The sequence below is a fragment of the Echeneis naucrates genome, chromosome 2 (assembly GCF_900963305.1).
Source record: "Echeneis naucrates chromosome 2, fEcheNa1.1, whole genome shotgun sequence".
NCBI classification, from domain to species: Eukaryota; Metazoa; Chordata; class Actinopteri; order Carangiformes; family Echeneidae; genus Echeneis; species Echeneis naucrates.
In genome coordinates, this window is record NC_042512.1 from 3,692,166 (window position 1) to 3,712,237 (window position 20,072).

Sequence of the window (20,072 nt, forward strand, 5' to 3'; positions counted from 1 at the left end):
TGCTCAACTGCTCCTGCTTAGTCACTCAAACAAATTACTGAGAATGCACATACATATGTATGAGATCAAAGACTCTGCCCATCTCTTGTCATGACCTCCACCATGGAGTGCACAATGTTAATGAAGCTCAATCATGACAATGATGGTCTTTTCTTGTTCACACTTGAAATACATATAACACTCTGTATTTTTTGTCAATTTTTTTCAAAGTTTTTTTGCAGTTCTAGCAGCCAGCTCCGTCGGAAGAGCATGAGACTCTTAATCTCAGGGTCGTGGGTTCGAGCCCCACGTTGGGTGATTAGCAGTTTCTTCAGACCCAAAGTTACCCAGCAGAACACTGCCTCTGCCAACTTGCCTTCTTCCACCCTGACTGGTCTGCAGCTCAGCTAACTGCAGTGGACCGTGTTCAGTCAGTTTGAACCAACATGAAACATGTCAACTTTTCAATAGATCAAAGGAGGCAGAGTGGGTACTAAAACTATTGACAGCTAGTGCAGCTTCAGTATGGCATCCATCGACCTCAGTCAACTCAGAGTTCAGGGAGAGACTCAAAGTTCGTTGAAACTCCTACCTGGAATACCCCCCAGCTGCATGATGACATATTTATGTTCTGGGGTCAATCACCTGTATTTTTCAGTAAAAACATTTTCCCTGACTCGAATCGAACCCAGGCCGCGGCGCTGAGAGCACCGAATCCTAGCCACTAGACCATCAGGGAGTGTGAGAACACTAAAGGTTGTAATGTATGATCAATGCTCTGTGTGAGATTTTTTTTTTGATGACTGAAAAGTTCTCCCCCGTTCAAACAAATTCAAACGTTCACAACCCCCACTCCCCAAACATTGATAAAACTTACTGATCTGAACTCACCAACACGACCCCAACTAATAGCACTTACTGCTCTCACAGCACAAGTCTGTGCTTCAGTTGGGGAAATGTTGAGGACAAGTTCATGAATTTAGCTGATCTCACAAAATTACTAGATTTTATCTTTAACTCTAGATAAAGATATCTGCATTTGTGTTGGGAGTCATGGCTCCCACCAAACCTGCTGCTGTCTTTGTCAGTCAGCACTGCCCCAACAAGTAGCACTTACTGAATTCAACAGTCAAGTCAGTGCTCAAGTTAAGGTAACATTTGTGACATTCAAACTAATTCAGATGTTCTTTACCCCCACGCCCCAAAAACTGATAAAACTTGTGATTGACTTCTGAAATCACCAACACTACCCCAACAAAAAGCACTTACTGCTCTCAGAACACAAGTCTGTGCTTCAGTTGGGGAAATGTTGAGGACAAATTCACTCATTCAGCTGATCTGAAGAAATCTATAAAAACTGGTTTTAATACCATCCAGGACAACCACATAGAAAAGCATTTGTACAAAAGGAAGTCGTCTGTGGAATTGAAATGGTCAGTATTGTATTCTAAGAAGATGTTGTTGTTTTTGTCAGTCAGCACTGCCCCAACAAGTAGCACTTACTGAATTCAACAGTCAAGTTAGTGCTCAAGTTAAGGTTACATTTGTGACTTTACTTTACTTTACTTCCTTAACCCTCACCCCACATCACTGGTAATTCCTGCTGTCCTGGTGATTGAAGAAAAGAAGGAATGGCATTCCTCATCTTTTTTGTTCAATTTCCAACCAGGACAACCCCAAAGAGAAGCACTTATGCACAAAGACTTCATCAGTGTCTCTGATTGGAGTGATCTGAGTTAGATCTGAAGAAAACATGGCTCCCAAGACTGTTGTTTTTGCTATTTAACAATGAAAGTGGAAAAAGAGAGCAAAGGGAATAGAAACATTCATGCAGAAAACAGTCATCAATGTCTCTCATTGAATTGGCTAAGTCACATTAAGCTTTAATTCTGACCTAACTCTGGTGATTAGTGATTAGGGCAGTGTTGTTTCAATTGATCAGGAGAAATCTGTTCAAAATGGGAATCTTCATCAATTTGTTGAAATTCTAACCAGGACAACCCCAACGAGAAGCACTTGTGCACAAATAATTCATCAGCGTTTCTGATTGAGGTGATCTGAGTTAGATTCTAAGAGTCTAATGGGAAATGGGTAAAGGAAGGAAAACTTCTGAAATCACTAACATTACCCCAAATAATAGCACTTACTGCTCTCAGAACACAAGTCTGTGCTTCAGTTGGGGAAATGTTGAGGACAAAGTTGTGAATTTAACTGATCACAATGAATCAATTTAGCAATGTTTTGTCAAATTTCAAACCAGGACAACCCCAAAGAGAAGCACTTATGCACAAAGACTTCATCAGTGCGTCTGATTGGAGTGATCCGAGTTAGATCTGAAGAAAACATGGCTCCAAGACTTACTGTCATTTTTGTGAATTAACCCTGAAAGGGGAAAAGAGAGCAAAGAGAATAGAAGTCACATTAACCTCTCATTTTTACCTCACATGATCTCCTCCAAAGAGTCTTTGCAGCCACTTCCTTGTTGTGTCAGTTCCAATGGACTCCCTTTCAGGCTTTTACCTGAATTTATCTTATACCTGAATGAAACCACTCCCACAGCTGCCTGACTGCTTTGTTTGGGCGGTTTCAATGGTCTTGGTAATGGTTTGTAATGAAGAACACATTTAGTCCATCAGGAACAGACAACGATCCTATTAAATTCATGAGGACCGTTAGCATATGGTGAGAGGACAGCTAACTCTGGTGATTAATGTTGCTGCAGCTGATCTGAACAAATCTTTTCAAAATGGCCATCTTTGTTGTTGTTAGGGTTAGGGTTTATTCCAACCAAAACTTCTTTTCTACCAAATGGTTGCATAAACTCTCTGTTCTGATTAATGCTTGGACGGAATGAACAACTTTTGAAATCACCAACTCTGCCCCAACTAATAGCACTTACTGCTCTGAAAACACAAGTCTTTGCTTCATTTGGGGAAATGTTGATGAGAAAGGTATGCTTTTAACTGATCTCAAGAAACATTTCAACCAGAGCAAGCTCAAAGAATTAGTTAGAATTACAATGCTTTTATTTTCATCATACACGATGTATAACAAACTTTAAAGACAACTCTGTGGTGCAAAATGCATTTATAAAATAAGAAAGATAAAGTAAAAAAAGTTTGAATAAGTTTACAAAAGGAGCCAGTAAGAATATATGTACAGTTGAGAATTAGCATGACTGCAGAGAACGGTGGAAATAAATATAATGTCCACTAAGAGAAGCACTGATCCACATGTCACCTCCAGTTAAAGTAACATTTGGGACTTCAAATTCTTTAGAGGTCACAAACTTTTCCCCTAAGAAGTAGCTATTACTGAATCCAACAGTCAAGGTAAGAAGAAAGAAAGGACACATTGACAGAACCACCGTGCTTCATACCAGGACACAGCAGCGTGACTCATGAATCATCATGAATCATGACTTTCAAACTACTTTCTTCACCCCCACCCACAAAAAACACTGATAAAACTTGCTGTCCAACCACATCTCACATCACAAGTCTGTGTTTCAGTTCAGGAAATGTTGATGGCAAATTTGTGAATTTAGCTGATCTCAAGAAACAAATAAAATATTTTGTCAAAATTCCAAACAGGACCCCAAAGAGAAACACTCATGCAGAAAGGAATCAACAGTGTCTCTCTGACGGAGGTGATCTGAGTTAGAAGACATTGATTCTTTACTTCTTTATTGTCTGTCAGTTAACGCTGCCCCAAACAAGCAGCATTTACTGAATTCAAAACTCAAGTCAATACTCAGGTTGGATAATAAATTGTGACTTTCAGAAAACCTTCTCAAAACTTTTTTCAAGCAGTGTGTTGAATAAATGTGTTGTCCTCCTTCAGCAGGAAGTTTCTGTGGGCTTGGTAACAGTTTGAAGAACAGAATGATCAGACAACGATCCTCTTAAATTCATGAGGACTGTTAGCATATGATGAGAGGACTGTTAACTGCAGTGATTAGGGATCAGGGTTGTGTTGTTGTAGCTGATCTGAAGAAATCTATTTAAAATGGCAAATCACCATAATTTTTACAGAATTTCTGAGCAGGACAATCCCAAAGAGAAGCATTTATGCAGAAAGGAATAACTGTAGCTGTTTGAGTTACAGCCTCAGATATGGCTATGGAAGTGCAACAGTCAGAGCTCCATACACAATAACAGTCTTGCTTCTGTTTACCAAAAGCCTCCAAAGTCCACCCTGTATGCTGTATCTCCAAAGAGCTAAAGTCTTGTGGAGAATGTGGGCCTCGATCCCACTACCTCTCACATGCTAAGCGAGCGTTCTACCATTTGAGCTAATTCCCCTGTATGCATGCTAGTACACATTTTAATTTCTGGTGATGACGTCACCCAGCCCCCCATGTTCTCCAAACGGACCCAAAGTGGTACCATTCATTTGTTCTTGCAGTGAAACACTAAAATTCCTGTCTGTCCACTCTACAGCTTCTAATCAGGCAGTCATTGTGCTGCGTTCAGGTAGCAGTCTCCCCTGGAGGTGTGGGTTCATATCCCACTTCTGACAGAAGCTGCTTTTCTTTCCTCTGATGCCAAAAACCAGGGGCCTTTACATCTTCAGTCTAACGCACTCCCATGTTAGCACAGCGGAATTAGCTCAATGGGCAGGCTGCTGGCTTAGTATGTATTAGTATCAATAAGTCTTGTCTTGTAAACAGGACATGTTGCATTCAAACCCCAGCAGTGCTTTGCTCTCAGTGGAGTTCCTGCTCATCACTTCCTGTATTAGAGCGTTCGCTTGCAGTTTCTGGACAAGACAAAGTGGTTGTTGCTGTGTTGAGCAGATAGAAATGTGGTGACCGCTTTTCACAGGAGACAAACTTTGGGAAGATATTGGCAACATAACACTAAGGGCTCCTCTGGGATTTGAACCCGGGACCACAGGGAGCACACAGGCTTTAGTGTTTTAAGTCCTAACTCCTTTATTATGAAACAGTCAAATTCCCATTTTATGTGCCTTTTCAACATTGCATAGTGCATGAATGAGTGCAACATTGAATTGTTTAATTAAATCTAAAACTGATGTTAGACTGAAGATCTAAAGGTCCCTGGTTTGATCCCGGGTTTCAGCATCAGAGGTGGACCTTGCCTGAGTTTCCAACTCAGGTTGTTTTGACCTACATTTCCAATATTCTGCCTCGTCTTTCAACCACACCACAACCACATGAAATATTGTGAGGTTGAATGCTGCATGCTGACTGGTTGTGTGTCCAAATGGCTTCAAAGACGCCATTTTCTCATGGAAGATCGCAGAATTTTTCAGATGATGTGGTCCTTTTGGCACCATCAGCCTGAGATCTACAGGGTTCATTGGATCGTCCACAAAAATGGCTGCATGAACATTAGAATGCTGAGATGCTTGGTTGCATCTCCCATATGGTCTAGCGGTTAGGGTTAGCTAGCTATGGTCTAGCTAACCCTAACCCTGACAGCTTCATGTGGGATTCTCACAGAGATGATTCAAACCTGATCACAGGCCTAACGGACAAGGCGTCTGACTTTGGATCAGAAGACTCTTTAATATGAATGATGGGAATCAAGTCACAGCCCCCCTGCCATTTTTCTATTCGTGCCTCTGTGCCATCAAATAAAATTTTGTGAAGGATAACAAACGAAAGACACAAAAGGTGAACTGTGATGGCAGGAATCAAGGTGTGAACACAGCAACTCTTCAGGGAAATACACAGAACAGTCTGTCTTTTCTGGACATAGTTAGGTCAGAATGAAAGCTTAATGTGACTTAGCCAATTCAATGAGACATTGTTGACTATTTTCTCCATGAATGTTTCTATTCTCTTTGCTCTCTTTTTCCCCTTTCATTGTTAAATGGCAAAAACAACAATAAGTCTTGGAGCCATGTTTTCTTCAGATCTAACTCAGATCACTCCAATTAGAGACACTGATGAAGTCTTTGTGCATAAGTGCTTCTCTTTGGGGTTGTCCTGGTTGGAATTTGGACAAAAAAGATGAGGAATGTCATTCCTTCTTTTCTTCAATCACCAGGACAGCAGATATTATCAATGATATGGGGGTGAGGGTTGAGGAAGTAATTTGAAAGTCACAAATGTTACCTTAACTTGAGCACTAACTTGACTGTTGAATTCAGTAAGTGCTACTTGTTGGGGCAGTGCTGACTGACAAAAACAACTTAGAATGCATCACTGATCATTTCAATTAGAAAGACTGATGACGTCCTTTTGTACAAGTACTTCTCTTTGGGGGTCCTATGAGCAGAGTGGCGCAGCGGAAGCGTGCTGGGCCCATAACCCAGAGGTCGATGGATCGAAACCATCCTCTGCTAATGGCTTTTTAGCAACAGCTAGCTGTTCACTATCCAAAGTTTGTTGGATTTGAAGATGACATCATTACAATCGTAAAAATGCCATACTGAAGCTGCACTAGCTGAAGAGGGAACATCTTCAGTACAGTATTAACCTTGCTTGTTTTAACTCCCAGCAGTTTTCCTTAGCAGTGGAAGTAAAGCAAATTTCAAATGTTGTTTTAGTGCCGAGTACCCAGTCTGCCTCCTTCGAACCATTCACAGCTTTTTTTCCAAAGCTTAGCTTGCATGCCAGCCCAGGGGAATTAGCTCAAATGGTAGAGCACTCGCTTAGCATGTGAGAGGTTGTGGGGCTCATCTGCATAGCAGTGAAAATTAGTTCCAGTGTTGCTTCTGTCGGCAGAACAGGTGGGTTGACCTGTGGATGTCCTAAAAAATAATACCATACAAACCAGCACAGACGAAACACAAAGGAGACAGACTATTTCGCTGATATTTTGAATGTGATTATGAAAAGTAAAATGTTTTCAATAATTTAAAAACGTTATCAAGGGCTCGTTGGTCTAGGGGTATGATTCTCGCTTTGGGTGCGAGAGGTCCCGGGTTCAAATCCCGGACAAGCCCTTCATGTGTCCAATGATCTGTCCCCCTTCCGCTGTGGACATTTTACCTCCTTCACTTTCCAGCAAAACATTTGCAATATTATTTTTTTAAACATTGATTCAATGTGGTCCTGCAATATGCCCTTTAAGGTAACATTTGTGACTTTCTAACTACTTTCTAAACCCTCCACCCTCCATATCATTGATAAAACTTGCAGACTTTTGGGTTTGTTTTTTTTTTTTTTTTATATTGTTCAAAATAAACTGAAATGAAATCAAATGGTGATGTGTGTCCATCTAAAATAATGGGAAATATTGATGTGAAATGTGATGTGAAGAAATTAAATGGCTCATCAGAAAAACACGCCCTGTTGCACCACAGAGTATGTGAGCATTTACCAAAAGTGCAAACAGATGATCTGACCCTGACGTGAGTTGAACACGCAACCTTCTGATCTGGAGTCAGACGCGCTACCATTGCGCCACAGAGTCTCTCTGAAGCGGACAACTGTAGGAGTTGAAACGCAGCAAAACATATTAAATGACCAAAATAAAGAAGAAGGAAATACACATAACAGTCTGTGTTTTTTGTCAATTTTTTGGAGGATTTTTTGCAGTTCCTCATCAGAGACTGGCAGCTGGACACACATGTCAGGATGGCTCAGTGGTCTTTTGGAGCCCACTGAGAGACGTGCTGTGTTTAATCTACTTTCTCTTATCCAGCATACATCGACCAACAATGACTGCTGGAGTCAAATATCTTAACATCAGTTTGAACCAACATGAAACTAGCTGAGGTTTAAATAGTGTAACTACAGCTGCTGGTCATTCAGTCTCTGTGGGGCAATGAGCCAGTGTGTTTGGCTGCTAACTGAAAGGATGGTGGACAGGAACCTGCAGAGAGATGCTGAGGTTGTGAGTTCAAGCCTCAGCTGGAGCATCTGGCAGTCTGCGGATTACTCCTGGAATGAACTTAATAAACTTTGCACCAGAGTGTAGCAAAAAAAAATTCTGTGATGTGTGCACACTGTTAATGAAGCTCCAAAGACAATCATGGCCATGCCAGATAACTTTGAGTTCTGCCAACAGAAGAAAGAACCAAACTGAGCGAGGAACCAAATGTTTGTTGGATCAGGAATCCTGAAATGTCTCTCTTTTGTGCAATCAGGATGTCCAAGCAATCTCAGACTGTCCCTGTTTTACCAGCAGCCCTACAAGTGAATCTGTCTTTTTCTTTTGTCCTCAGTAAAATAAACTGCATTTAAAAGCTTCACAAAGTGAACAAGCTTCCAATGACAACCGTCCCAAGTAAAGTCTCCATATTGTTCAACTTTTGCCCAAATGATTCAGTTGTGGAACTAATTTTCACTCCTATGCCGATGATCCCCTCCAACGAGACAACCACCATTTGTTACTCAGTGTGATTCAACTTTGTTAAGATTTGGCAATATATATGGATGAATCTGATTTAATTTGAATCTGTGATTTTTGTTTTGGTGGCATTCAGAATTTATAATGAAACTAGTTGTGCTAACTCAGACGTGGCTGGATTTGTGAAGTAATGTCAAATCTGTAAATATTAGTCAAAGAAGACAAGAAGACAAACGCACTAATGGCTCCCTTCGATTCTTCGAATCTTATGATTCTTGCTTAGAGTGCGAGAGGTCCCGGGTTCAAATCCTGGACGAGCCCATCTGTTGCCTTTGAGTCAATATGGGTGCCAACTGTTCCACCACGGAGCTGTGTGAGGTTTGCTGTCTGGTTGTTAGTTGCAGTATCTTGGCAACTGAAGCAAGAGCAATGGTAGTTTTGTGGCTCATGCTGTGCTGAGGAGAAGGGATATTGTTGATTGACTGCTTTTCACTGCTTTTCCAGAAAAGACAAACTGTTCTGTGTATTTCCCTGAAGAGCTGCCAGACTGTGTTCACACCATGATTCCTGCCATCACAGTTCACCTTTTGTGTCTTTCTTTTGTTATCCTTCACAAAATTTTATTTGATGGCACAGAGGCACGAATAGAAAAATGGTGGGGGGGCTGTGACTTGGTTCCCATCATTCATATTAAAGAGCCGTTCAAGAGACTCTCTGTGATCTCTGTGAACATAAATCTTTATCTCGGTCTTCTGATCCAAAGTCAAACACCTTGTCCTTTGGGCCATGTGGGGTCTGAGTGTGGCCCATTTTAATGTCCTGTTGTCAGTTTAGTGTCTGTTCTTGTCATATTTCATTGCTTCAACATTCATCAGGACAAAGGGAGCATCAAGCAGCAGAGGTCAGTGTTGGCCATGACCTGAGATCAGATCCACCTTCTGTGGAGGAGATCTGAAAAACCTCACTGATTTCTGTAAAATGGACACAGTTTGGTCCGTTCACCTACACACTTTCTCTGGGTTCCAGGCCTCGTAGGCAGCGTGTCAGTCTCATAATCTGACCAACAATCCATGTTGGTCCATGATGTTAACGTGTGTTAAAATCAGAGAGAATTCACACACATTCAACTCAAATCCAGGAACATCCCAAACATGACTATTAGTCCTGTCTGAGAGTTTCCTCCACTGACAGCAAACATACTGTATATCCATACTGATCACTGTGATCAGGTTTGAATCATCTCTGTGAGAATCCCACATGAAGCTGTCAGTCCTGCTGGACAGGAAGTAAGCTACAGGAAAGTAGATCCCTCGAGCTGGTTCAAACCTGAACCTTCTACTGCTGGATGTGTTCCTGTGATGTGCGTTAGCAAAAGCGTGGGACAATCAGTTCTTATATGACAGTAACCTGCTGAGGTTGTGAGTTCAAGCCTCAGCTGGTTGAGCTGTTTGAAGAAAGGTGGTATCTTCTTACAGCGCAAAAATTCTTTCTTTTTTTGTGGATGATGTCACAGTACTCACAGAATGAAACTCCTCCTTTGAAGCTGCTTTGAAGAATTTCCAACATCACATGTGATTCAGATGTAAACACAAAGGCTGCCTCACTGTCACCATTCAGAGCAGCTGAGAAGATTATCGGTCATTCATTGATTGATTATTAATGATCAGCTCAGAACCAAACAGTGTATCTGAAGCACAGGACAGAGTTCTGCTCTCCAACACTCTGATCCCTCAATTACCATCGAGTGCACACTGTTAATGAAGCTCAGGTAGACACAGGTAGATGAATAGTCCTACATTAAAACCGTGGATGGATTTCCCCAACAAGCCTTTTGATAGTAGCTGTAGAAGGTGCTGTGTTCAGGTGACGGTCTCCTCTGGAATTGAGGGTTCAAATACCACTCCTGACAGTCTGTGGTGTTACCCAGCTTCTTTGTCTGAGGGCCTTCTGGGAAAGATCTTTGTTGTGCTTTAAGTCACATCTGTCCTCATTCAGCTGATTCCTCAACTAACTGTTAGTAGAAACTGTTTGTAAATGACATCTTTGTACATCTGACTGACAGTTACATTTGGTTGTGTGAAAGTCCAACCTCTGTTCGGGGCAGACCCAGCTCAAGAAGATAAATGTGAAACTTTTCCAGATATCAGGGCTCTTTCTGGCAGAGATCCTGGGGGAGCTCTGTCACTACAAGCCCAGCGCTGCCTTACTTTACCTGTGACCTTAATAAATGTTTCAACTGTGAACTGAAGATTTCTCCAACTCATTGTTGGGCTTCCAAGAAAATAGTTATTGCCCAACATGGGGCCTGCTAGTGGTAGGTCCATTGTTGTAAAGGAATTTCCCATACCGGGAGTCGAACGCGGGCCAGCTGGGTGAAAACCAGGAATCCTGACCGCTAGACCATATGGGAGATGCAACCACGCATCTCAGCATTCTAATGTTCATGCAGCCATTTTTGTGGACGATCCAATGAACCCTGTAGATCTCAGGCTGATGGTGCCAAAAGGACCACATCATCATCAATTTTGCGATCTTCCACGAGAGAATAATGGCGTCTTTGACAGCCTTTTGGACACACAACCAGTCAGCGTGACACATCCACCCTCACAATATTTCATGGTGTGGTTGAAAGAGGAGGGAGAATATTGGAAATGTAGGTGACAAAAAAACCTGCGTTTGAATCTCACTCAGGTACCACCTTTGATGCCGAAACCCTGGATTGAACCAGGGACCTTTAGATCTTCAGTCTAACGCTCTCCCAACTGAGCTATTCCGGCTGAGTGGCTGCATTTCTGCTGGATGTTCTGTGACAGTTCTGCTTGTTTTTGCCCATTAACACTGCTCTTTAACCCTCCTGTCATTTTCACCCCCCGCCCCCCCTTCCAAACCTTGGTTGGAATTTCAATTAAAAGTTAAAAGTTTTAAATTGATGTCTTCTTAGACGTTAGATGACTTCAATTACAGAATCTATTGATTCACTCCAATCAGAGACACTGATGAATTCTTTCTGTTTCTCTGTTCTGGTCCTGGTTGGAATTTGGACAAAAAAGCTGAGGAATGCCGATCCCTCTTTTCTTTGAATCAGCTTTTACCTGCAGAATCTGGACAAGAGGAACAGTGTTTTAGTGGTTGGTGCTGGTTGGTACTAATATACTAATATAATATATATATATTAGTAAATGGCAGAGAGAGAGATGACCTGAATACAGTTCCTTGGTCACCATATCACAGACATCTTCACTGAAATAATGACACCTGTGTCACCTGTGAGAAAGCTCAAAGCTGTGTCCAAAGGTTTGGAGGAGTGAATGGCAGAAAGATGTCTTTGAAGCCATTTGGACACACAACCAGTCAGCATTCAACCTCACAATATTTCATGTGGTTGTGGTGTGGTTGAAAGACGAGGCAGAATATTGGAAATGTAGGTCAAAACAAGGTCCACCTCTGATGCTGAAACCCGGGATCAAACCAGGGACCTTTAGATCTTCAGTCTAACATCAGTTTTAGATTTAATTAAACAATTCAATGTTGCACTCATTCATGCACTATGCAATGTTGAAAAGGCACATAAAATGGGAATTTGACTGTTTCATAATAAAGGAGTTAGGACTTAAAACACTAAAGCCTGTGTGCTCCCTGTGGTTCCCTCAGATCCAGGACCTTTAAGTCATTGCAGGTAATGGCTCGTTGGTCTAGGGGTATGATTCTCGCTTCGGGTGTGAGAGGTCCCGGGTTCAAATCCCGGACGAGCCCTTAGTGTTATGTTGCCAATATCTTCCCAAAGTTTGTCTCCTGTGAAAAGCGGTTACCACATTTCCATCTGCTCAACACAGCAACAACCACTTTGTCTTGTCCAGAAACTGCAAGCAAAAGCTGGAATACAGGAAGTGATGAGCAGGAACTCCACTGAGAGCAAAGCACTGCTGGGGTTTGAATGCAACATGTCCTGTTTACAAGACAAGACTTATTGATACTAATACATACTACGCCAGCAGCCTGCACATTGAGCTAATTCTGCTGTGCTAACATGCTAGCGTGCGCAGCTCACTTGGGAGAGCGTTAGACTGAAGCTGTAAAGGCCCCTGGTTTTTGGCATCAGAGGAAAGAAAAGCAGCTTCTGTCAGAAGGGAGATTTGAACCCACACCTCCTGGGGAGACTGCAACCTGAACGCAGCACAATGACTGCCTGATTAGATCGCATAGAAGCTGTAGAGTGGACAAACAGGAATTTTAGTGTTTCACTGGTAAGATTTAGGTTCCACCGAGATTTGAACTCGGATCGCTGGATTCAGAGTCCAGAGTGCTAACCATTACACCATGGAACCCTGCAGACATATGCTCATTACACAAACAAACAAATTTCGAGATCATTCAAGAAGGACTTGAAGAAGCCTAGTCAAGAGTTACACTCATGAACGTGCAAATAAAGATCAGTATATGTATATGTATCTGGGGCTGGGTGATGTCATCACCAGAAATTAAAATGTGTACTAGCATGCATACAGCGGAATTAGCTCAAATGGTAGAGAGCTAGCTTAGCATGTGAGAGGTAGTGGGATCGATGCCCACATTCTCCACAAGACTTTAGCTTTTTGGAGATACAGCATCCAGGGTGGACTTTGGAGGCTTTTGGTAAACAGAAGCAAGACTGTTATTGTGTTATTGTGGAAATCATCATAATTTTTACTGAATTTCTGAGCAGGACAATCCCAAAGAGAAGCATTTATGTAGAAAGGAATAACTGTAGCTGTCTGAGTTAGAGCCTCAGATATTGCTATGGAAGTGCAACAAATTCAAAGTTTATCTGGACGGACTGTATCTGCTTTCAAAGCTGCTGTCAGATCTTTCTGTTTTAATTACACAACTCCAATACCAGTTAGTCAGCAAAACATGATGAGCCAAGTCCACTGTGACAAATAACAAAGGATTTTCTTTAGCATAAAATAAACTGTCTCATATCAATCAGAAAAACGGCTGACAGTTTGAGATTCAAACCAACGACCTTCTTATTGTGGGACCAGTGCCTGTTACAGCAGGCTGTAACAGGAACTGGTCATCATGTCTCTGTGGCGCAATCGGTCAGCGCGTTCGGCTGTTAACCGAAAGGTTGGTGGTTCGAGCCCACCCAGGGACGATCTTTGTTTAATTCACTGGTATTATAGTTCACACATGGAAGAACAGAGGATTTTTAAGTTGATGCTCAGTTATCTCCATCTAGTGGACAGATGGTAGAAGTTGATTCCTGAAAAGAGGAAGTGACTTTTCCTCAGATCAAACTGTTGAAGGAGAACGAGCAGCTTCTTCTCTTCACATGTTTCCTCACTGACTCAAATACATGCAGAATGTAATTTATCACTTCCTCCAGTAATGTGTACAGTTGTCACTGTGCTCAGTGACTCAGTGATGCTGTTGGATGCTTATAGGGCCGCCGTTCTTAAAGTGTGGGCTCCACCCCACTGGTGGGGAATAGAGACATGACAGGTGGGGCGTGACAAACTGGAGGAAATGTTCCTTTTCATTCTGATCTTTGTTAAAGCCTTTCTTTATGAACAACAAAGCTCATACATTGAAAACAGCCACACACAAACAAAGTAATCATTAACAGCCTGCATGGAGTCTAAATGAAAAGAACATCAGATGGAGACTTTTCATTTGAAAATTTAAAGACGGGCGTATTTTTCCGTATTTTTCCAGCATACAATGGAAAACGCCATAGACCGGCTAACGGGATTAGCATCAGTACCGCGATCATTTTAAAGCGTCACTGAACTTATTCCATCTCAAACATGGCAGTAATACTTCGGGGAGAGCCGATACCAAAGTAACATGGGACAAATATAACACTCCTAATCGGATAAATGTAGACGCCACACTTCCACGAAGTAATATAAAAAATTTTTTTTGAGACCGAAAAGTAAATTTGTCTGAGCTGTGAACCTTTAGATTTAAACATTGTGATTATCATTTCCTGTGTCATATCTGTAATAAAAAATAAAAAAAAAATGTAAGCAATTCCAGTTCACAATTTGATTGTGTTACTTTCCGGGCGGAAAGACACACTTTAAGAATGGCGGCCAGAAAAGCATTTAACAGAATCACAGTGAAAATTGTACACGTTAATGGAGAAAGTAACTTTCTGCATGTTTTTCTGATAAACAATGCTGATGAAGTTAAACTCATGTGTCATGATAAGACATCCAGTGTGTTAGAATAGCAGAGGATGGTTTCGATCCATCGACCTCTGGGTTATGGGCCCAGCACGCTTCCGCTGCGCCACTCTGCTCATAGCTAGGTGTGCTTGCAGTCTCTTCTGGATCTGTGGGTTATATATAATTAAAAGAAAAGAAAAATCTTGTTTCACACCTCTGTCCTTTTCTGTTTGATCCCCAACAGTGCTCATGAGTTTAATATATAGAAAACCTAAAGTAGGATTTGATTCCATAACAGCAGGACAAAGTGTATCATTAATCTTCTGGATTCTACAGACTGAGTTCATGTTCTGATAGATTTATTTTACAGCTGTAGTAACAATAAATCTCCAGCAGGTGGAAGTATTGCTGCTCAGATGTCATGTCCACTGTGGGACACACAATACTCACAGAGGACTTTATTGTGCTGCAGTGAGATGTATAAAAAGCTCCAGTTCTACAGTCAGAAGATGTCCAGTCTGAAGGTGGATGAGTTCTGACTGCAGAAGAAAGTTTCAGAGCGTCTTCCAATGGCTGATTATTGATCTGTGATCAGGTTATGAGCTATAAACACTGATCATCTTCAGGTTGGTACAACAATCAATCAAATATGCTGCTTTCTGGGTCTTAACATTAATAATAAGAACAAGTGATTACAAAATATGTTGTTTGTGACATTCACATTAGAATTCCAAACAATATGTAAACTCCATGTCTGAATAGAGGTGGATGTGTGAACGTGTGTTAGAATCAGAGAGAATTTACACTCATTCAACTCAAATCCAGGAACACCCCAAACTGACTATTAGTCCTGTCTGAGAGTTTGTGTCAAGTTTCAGTCCAAAAGTAGAGAACAGGACCGTTGACTTGCTGTAAAATGTCTCCTGTTGATTCACGGTCACACAGCTGACCAAGTCGACTTCCGGTCCTCTGAAGTGCAGAGAAATGAACTGATCTGTAGATACCGAGGAGACAGAACTTCACAACTCTGACAGAGAAGCTGCTGTTGTGTCTTTAAACTGGAAAAGCGATGTAACACATGTTATGTGATTCTTTATACTTGTTTATTTTTGGAAGTCATGTAAACCAGAGAGTGATCAAAGAACTGAGGTTCTACTAACTCCTCATTATTAACTAAAGCTGTGCCCCATGTGAGGCTCCAACTCACGACCTTCAGATTATGAGACTGACGCGCTGCCTACTGCGCCAACGAGGCCTGAACGACCGAACGAGCCCAGACCTGTCGGCAGCACCCCGCACAACACGGGCTGAACCAGCCACACACCGGGCAGGCCGGTACATGATGCACACTGTGTTCTCATATGAAGCACGGGCGTTTTAGAAATGTTCAATTTCCTCCTTTTTTTTTTTTTTTCAGGGAGAACATACAAGCAGCATCTGCAAATGCAAATCTCACACAGAGCAATGTAGAACACTGTTTCTGATCTGCGTCTTTGCTTTCTTCTGTTCACACAGTACCTTGGAATATGAAAGACCATATTTTATATATTAATGTATATATTATAGAGTACAGAGTACAGCTGTGGACTGAAACAGGCTGAATGATAAAGGTTGTGTATGTCAGCTGCTTCCTTGTTGCTAAAGTCACGTGTCCCCCGGCCCCTCCCCCCTGTGTTCTGTCCCAGTGGGCGTGTCCTCTCTTCTAATGAGGCACACCTGTCCTGCATTTCCCGCCAATCAGCCCTCCTCGGACTTCTCTTCAGTGCCGGAGTGTCCTGCTTCTTCTTATTGGTCCTGCTGCTCTTGTTAACTGTTTTTGTTTATGTTTTATTTCTTATTGTTATCGTCGTGTCTTTTCTCTGCCTCCGTTCATGTTCTCCGGTGTCTCTAAGTCAGTCTGTCTCATGGTTCCCGTTTTGTTCAGTCTCGCCTTTTGTTTTCTCTCTCTGTTGTTACTTTGTTAGTTTTTCAGAAAGTCCAGCTCAGTCTGTGTTTCCTCTTTTTGTTGGACTTTTGTATCCCTACCGGACTATTTCTGTTGGACTCGGTTTTACCGGATCTGTTTCTCCATCTCCACCTCGCTGACTAACAGCAGCAGTACAACAACAAACCAAAAACAGGTTGGAGCGGTTTTAATGTGTCATACTTTGGACTCTGAAGTTATGAGGATGTGACTTTTCCTCAGCTCAAACAGACACCAGGACTGATGAGGGAGAACAAGCAGCTTCTTCTCTTCACATGAAGCTGGAAAGTGTCAGAAAGTCTCCCTGAAGTGAGTTCAGCAGGTGAGAATCTGTAAATGTGTGAACAGGATCACTGTGATCACATTGTGTTGTTTCACTGTCTGACTGGACAGCAGAACTTTTCTGGATGCTGATTGGCTGCTTTCATATGTGTACAAATAACATTAATAGTTTGAACAATAATTTGAGGATCGGTTGTATTAATGGCATTAATAGACTAAACAGAGCACTGATCCTCCGGTGTGAGTTGACAGAGGGTTATTTTTTTTTTATTGTATTTTTTTTTTGTTTGGTCTGCATTTTTCACAGGGTGTGTTACTTTTTGACAGTTTAGTGACAGAAGTGGTCTGATAGCTCAGATAATAATTGAGGTGTTGTCTTTGTCCTTAGATCAACGTCATTCATGATCACTGGCAATACCACGTCTTCCCTGAAGCTGTCTGAGAGATGAGAATCAGATCAGACAAGTCTGTACATATCTCATGACCATGATTACCGATCATACTGTACTAAGTCAGAAAAGTTATATAGTTTTTATTTATTTATTTATTTATTTATTTATTTTAAAAAATGTATCTCTTATTTAATATTTTATTTTTATGATACTGATACTTACCATATCAGTCTTGTACAGCCAGGGGGAATATTTCACCTCTGATAGCCAAGCTGGGTCAAAGCCTTTTGCTGCAGGTCGCTGCTTGGACCCGGAGCAGGAGTTAAATAAATAAAATAGTCTAAATATTGTACTCCTCTGTGAAGATGACCCCTGATTATAATTTTTAATAACCTTATCTGTCAGTATTTTATCTGCACTTAGAGAACAGTTTCTTCACTTTTATTCTTATTCTAATATAAAGTAAGAGTCACTGAGTAAAGTCAAGAATTCAAAGCACCAGACTTATCCCAGATTTTATTTTTTTTTTAAAGATTTTTAAATGGTCATTCCAAATTAATCTAAAATGAAACAGAAATTTTATCAACCTTCATGGTGAGGGTTCACTTTATTTTCTTGTGGTCCAACTGGTGTGCTAGTGTTTCTGTTGCACAATGACAGAACTAACATGTCAGAACTGGTCTGAAACCTTGGATGAACTGAGCTGAGTGAATTGAACTTTACTGTTAATGGTACACTCTGAGTATTTCCAGATACAGTGAAGCCAGTGAAGGTTTAAGGCAGCACTCCTAGTTTTTAATGTTGGGAATTATTTGAGGCAAAACAGAAACCTTTGTTCTTTGGTCAATCAAGTAACATGAATTAAATTGCAGCATCCATCACCCCATCCTACAGTCAGATACCACCATCTAATGGTCAGAGAGAAGAAGCACCATCAGATCTAAGATACATTTCTCTGAAACTTGCAGATCACTGACAGATCAGACTGATTTGTGTATGAAGTTGTGGAGGCACAGTATTTAATTTGTCAAAGGAAACAAATGTTTAAGGTGCATTAAAAATTTTCGCCTTTAAATGTTACCAAACAAATATTTATCTGATTCAATTTAAAGTTTTAAATATAATGCAAATATAAAACATTGAATGCTGGGCTGAGCATTAATCTTGAGGGTCCTTTTCTCAATTTTCTGTCTGTGTTGTTTTCTCAGGTAAAGGCTGAACTTATCTTTGCTGTATGTATCCTGTGATGTCAATCCTGTTGTAATGAATCTTTTTGTTGTGTTTGTGTGAAGGTGGAGGCTCAGCTATGAATCAGTGTGAGGACAGAGAGGAGGGAGCCCCTCCCTCTAAAACCACTCTGTGTGGGGAACATGAGAGTCAGACCAAAGCTCAGAGGTGAGATGAGGATCTCTAACTGTCCATCTGTCAGAGCTCAGCACTCAGATCACTGCTCCATCATTATTCACTCTCACTGTCACTTTTTTTTTTTTTTACTCCTGAACTTTTTCTGAATCGTTTTTTATTTGTCCTTGTTTTTACACGGAGCTCAACCAACATTTGAAGATATTATTGTGAGTAATAATGATAATCATACTTTTTTTTTTTTTTTTTTTTCCCCCTCCCCTCTCCCTCTCTTCGGGCTTTTCCCTATTTGTGGTCACCACAGCAAGTCAGCTCTGTCACTTGTGTGATGAATTTGGCCACAATTTTTACACCTGATGTCTTTCCTGCCCCAACCCTCCCCATTTGTCTGGGGTTTGAACATGGGGTCTCTGCATGAAAAGCATGCAGCTGTACAACTGAGCTAGATCCCCAGATAATGATGATGATTAATATTAATTATTTGTCTTGCCCTTTTCAAATCAGGCCACAAAATGCTTCATGTGAGTTAATGAAAAATATCCAAAAAGTGTAAGTGATATGTTAATTTGATTAAAATTTAAAAACACCCTACAATAAAATATTCTGGATCATTTAGGCTATAAAAATGAAAATCAAACTCCTTAAAAACTGATCTTTTTCTGTTCAGTTTCTTGGTTGTTGATTATTTTAATGCCAACTTGGTTTCCACTAGTAACCAGAAGTCAAGACCAGATTCTCCTGAACTGAGCTGTGTGTCCATGAAGAGTGATGGGTCTATGGAGCGTCCTATTACGTTTAAGGGACGACAACAGTCTGCTGTGTCCAGCTGTGTGTCCATGAAGAGTGATGGGTCTATGGAGCGTCCTATTACGTTTAAGGGACGACAACAGTCTGCTGTGTCCAGCTGTGTGTCCATGAAGAGTGATCGGTCTATGCATAGACCGATTACATTTAACGGAGGAAAACAGTCTGCTGTGTCCAGAAGTGTTTACATGAAGAGTGATCGGTCTATGGATGACTTTATCAAAGAAAAAAGGTAAAAGCTGATCATTTGTTGTTGTTTGACTCCTTAAAGGTATCAAAGCTTGTCTATCAGTTTCTCTGGTGTTCATAGAAAACTCATGGAACAAACTGTGTGTTTGTCTTTTCTCCTCAGAGTTCAGTCTGACAAACATCATCACACAGACCTGGACTCCATATTTATGGTGTGTAAATGTTCATCCAGTGACTACAACAGACACCAACAAAGACTTGAGTTTGAAGCTGCACTCTTTAGACCAGTAGAGCTTTACTCTGTGACAGACAGGAGTTGAATTGGGATTGAACAGGTTTGGGGTGGGAGAGAGTGGGAGAGGACTGGGAGTTGTAGTTCACCACAGAGCAATAATCCATCAGCCTCAACAGATATGTTCTGTATGAATATGGACTGTTGGAGACTTAGAAAACATTTCTGCTCCTTCTTGTTCCTCTACAATGAAAAAGTTTTAGTTGTTTTCCAGATAATTTCAGCTGTGACTTAATAACAAAGACCAAAGTTAATCAGATTCAGTCCTGGACCTCCATGGACTCTGTCTCTACAGGGTTTAAAGATGGAATAATTCATCAGTGAACTAGTTCAGGTGGTCTGATCCATCTTCAGCCACAGTCACAGTTAATACCCTGAATTTTCACTTCCTAA

At 41.1% G+C, this 20,072-nt stretch overlaps 1 protein-coding gene, 1 long non-coding RNA gene and 9 other non-coding genes across 12 annotated transcripts in view; 5 read left to right on the forward strand and 6 right to left on the reverse strand.

The window, feature by feature from the left end:
- Nucleotides 1–20,072, reverse strand: part of LOC115057438 (NLR family CARD domain-containing protein 3-like) — a 217,258-nt gene that overhangs the window by 45,126 nt on the left and 152,060 nt on the right. The window lies entirely within an intron of this gene.
- trnam-cau (transfer RNA methionine (anticodon CAU)) lies at nt 6,223–6,294 on the forward strand. Its single transcript has one exon. It is a non-coding gene; the product is annotated as a tRNA-Met (tRNA).
- Nucleotides 6,826–6,897, forward strand: trnap-ugg (transfer RNA proline (anticodon UGG)). The gene has a single exon. It is a non-coding gene; the product is annotated as a tRNA-Pro (tRNA).
- Nucleotides 7,296–7,367, reverse strand: trnaw-cca (transfer RNA tryptophan (anticodon CCA)). The gene has a single exon. It is a non-coding gene; the product is annotated as a tRNA-Trp (tRNA).
- On the reverse strand, nt 10,585–10,656 carry trnae-uuc (transfer RNA glutamic acid (anticodon UUC)). The gene has a single exon. It is a non-coding gene; the product is annotated as a tRNA-Glu (tRNA).
- On the reverse strand, nt 10,951–11,023 carry trnaf-gaa (transfer RNA phenylalanine (anticodon GAA)). The gene has a single exon. It is a non-coding gene; the product is annotated as a tRNA-Phe (tRNA).
- trnap-cgg (transfer RNA proline (anticodon CGG)) lies at nt 11,928–11,999 on the forward strand. The gene has a single exon. It is a non-coding gene; the product is annotated as a tRNA-Pro (tRNA).
- trnaq-cug (transfer RNA glutamine (anticodon CUG)) lies at nt 12,500–12,571 on the reverse strand. The gene has a single exon. It is a non-coding gene; the product is annotated as a tRNA-Gln (tRNA).
- On the forward strand, nt 13,307–13,380 carry trnan-guu (transfer RNA asparagine (anticodon GUU)). The gene has a single exon. It is a non-coding gene; the product is annotated as a tRNA-Asn (tRNA).
- On the reverse strand, nt 14,458–14,529 carry trnam-cau (transfer RNA methionine (anticodon CAU)). The gene has a single exon. It is a non-coding gene; the product is annotated as a tRNA-Met (tRNA).
- LOC115053201 (uncharacterized) lies at nt 18,366–19,602 on the forward strand. Of its 2 annotated transcripts, none has more exons than XR_003841428.1 (3): nt 18,366–18,427; nt 19,107–19,430; nt 19,551–19,602. It is a non-coding gene; the product is annotated as an uncharacterized LOC115053201 (long non-coding RNA). The 2 variants fall into 2 exon arrangements; XR_003841429.1 differs by lacking the exon at nt 18,366–18,427 and adding an exon at nt 18,493–18,603.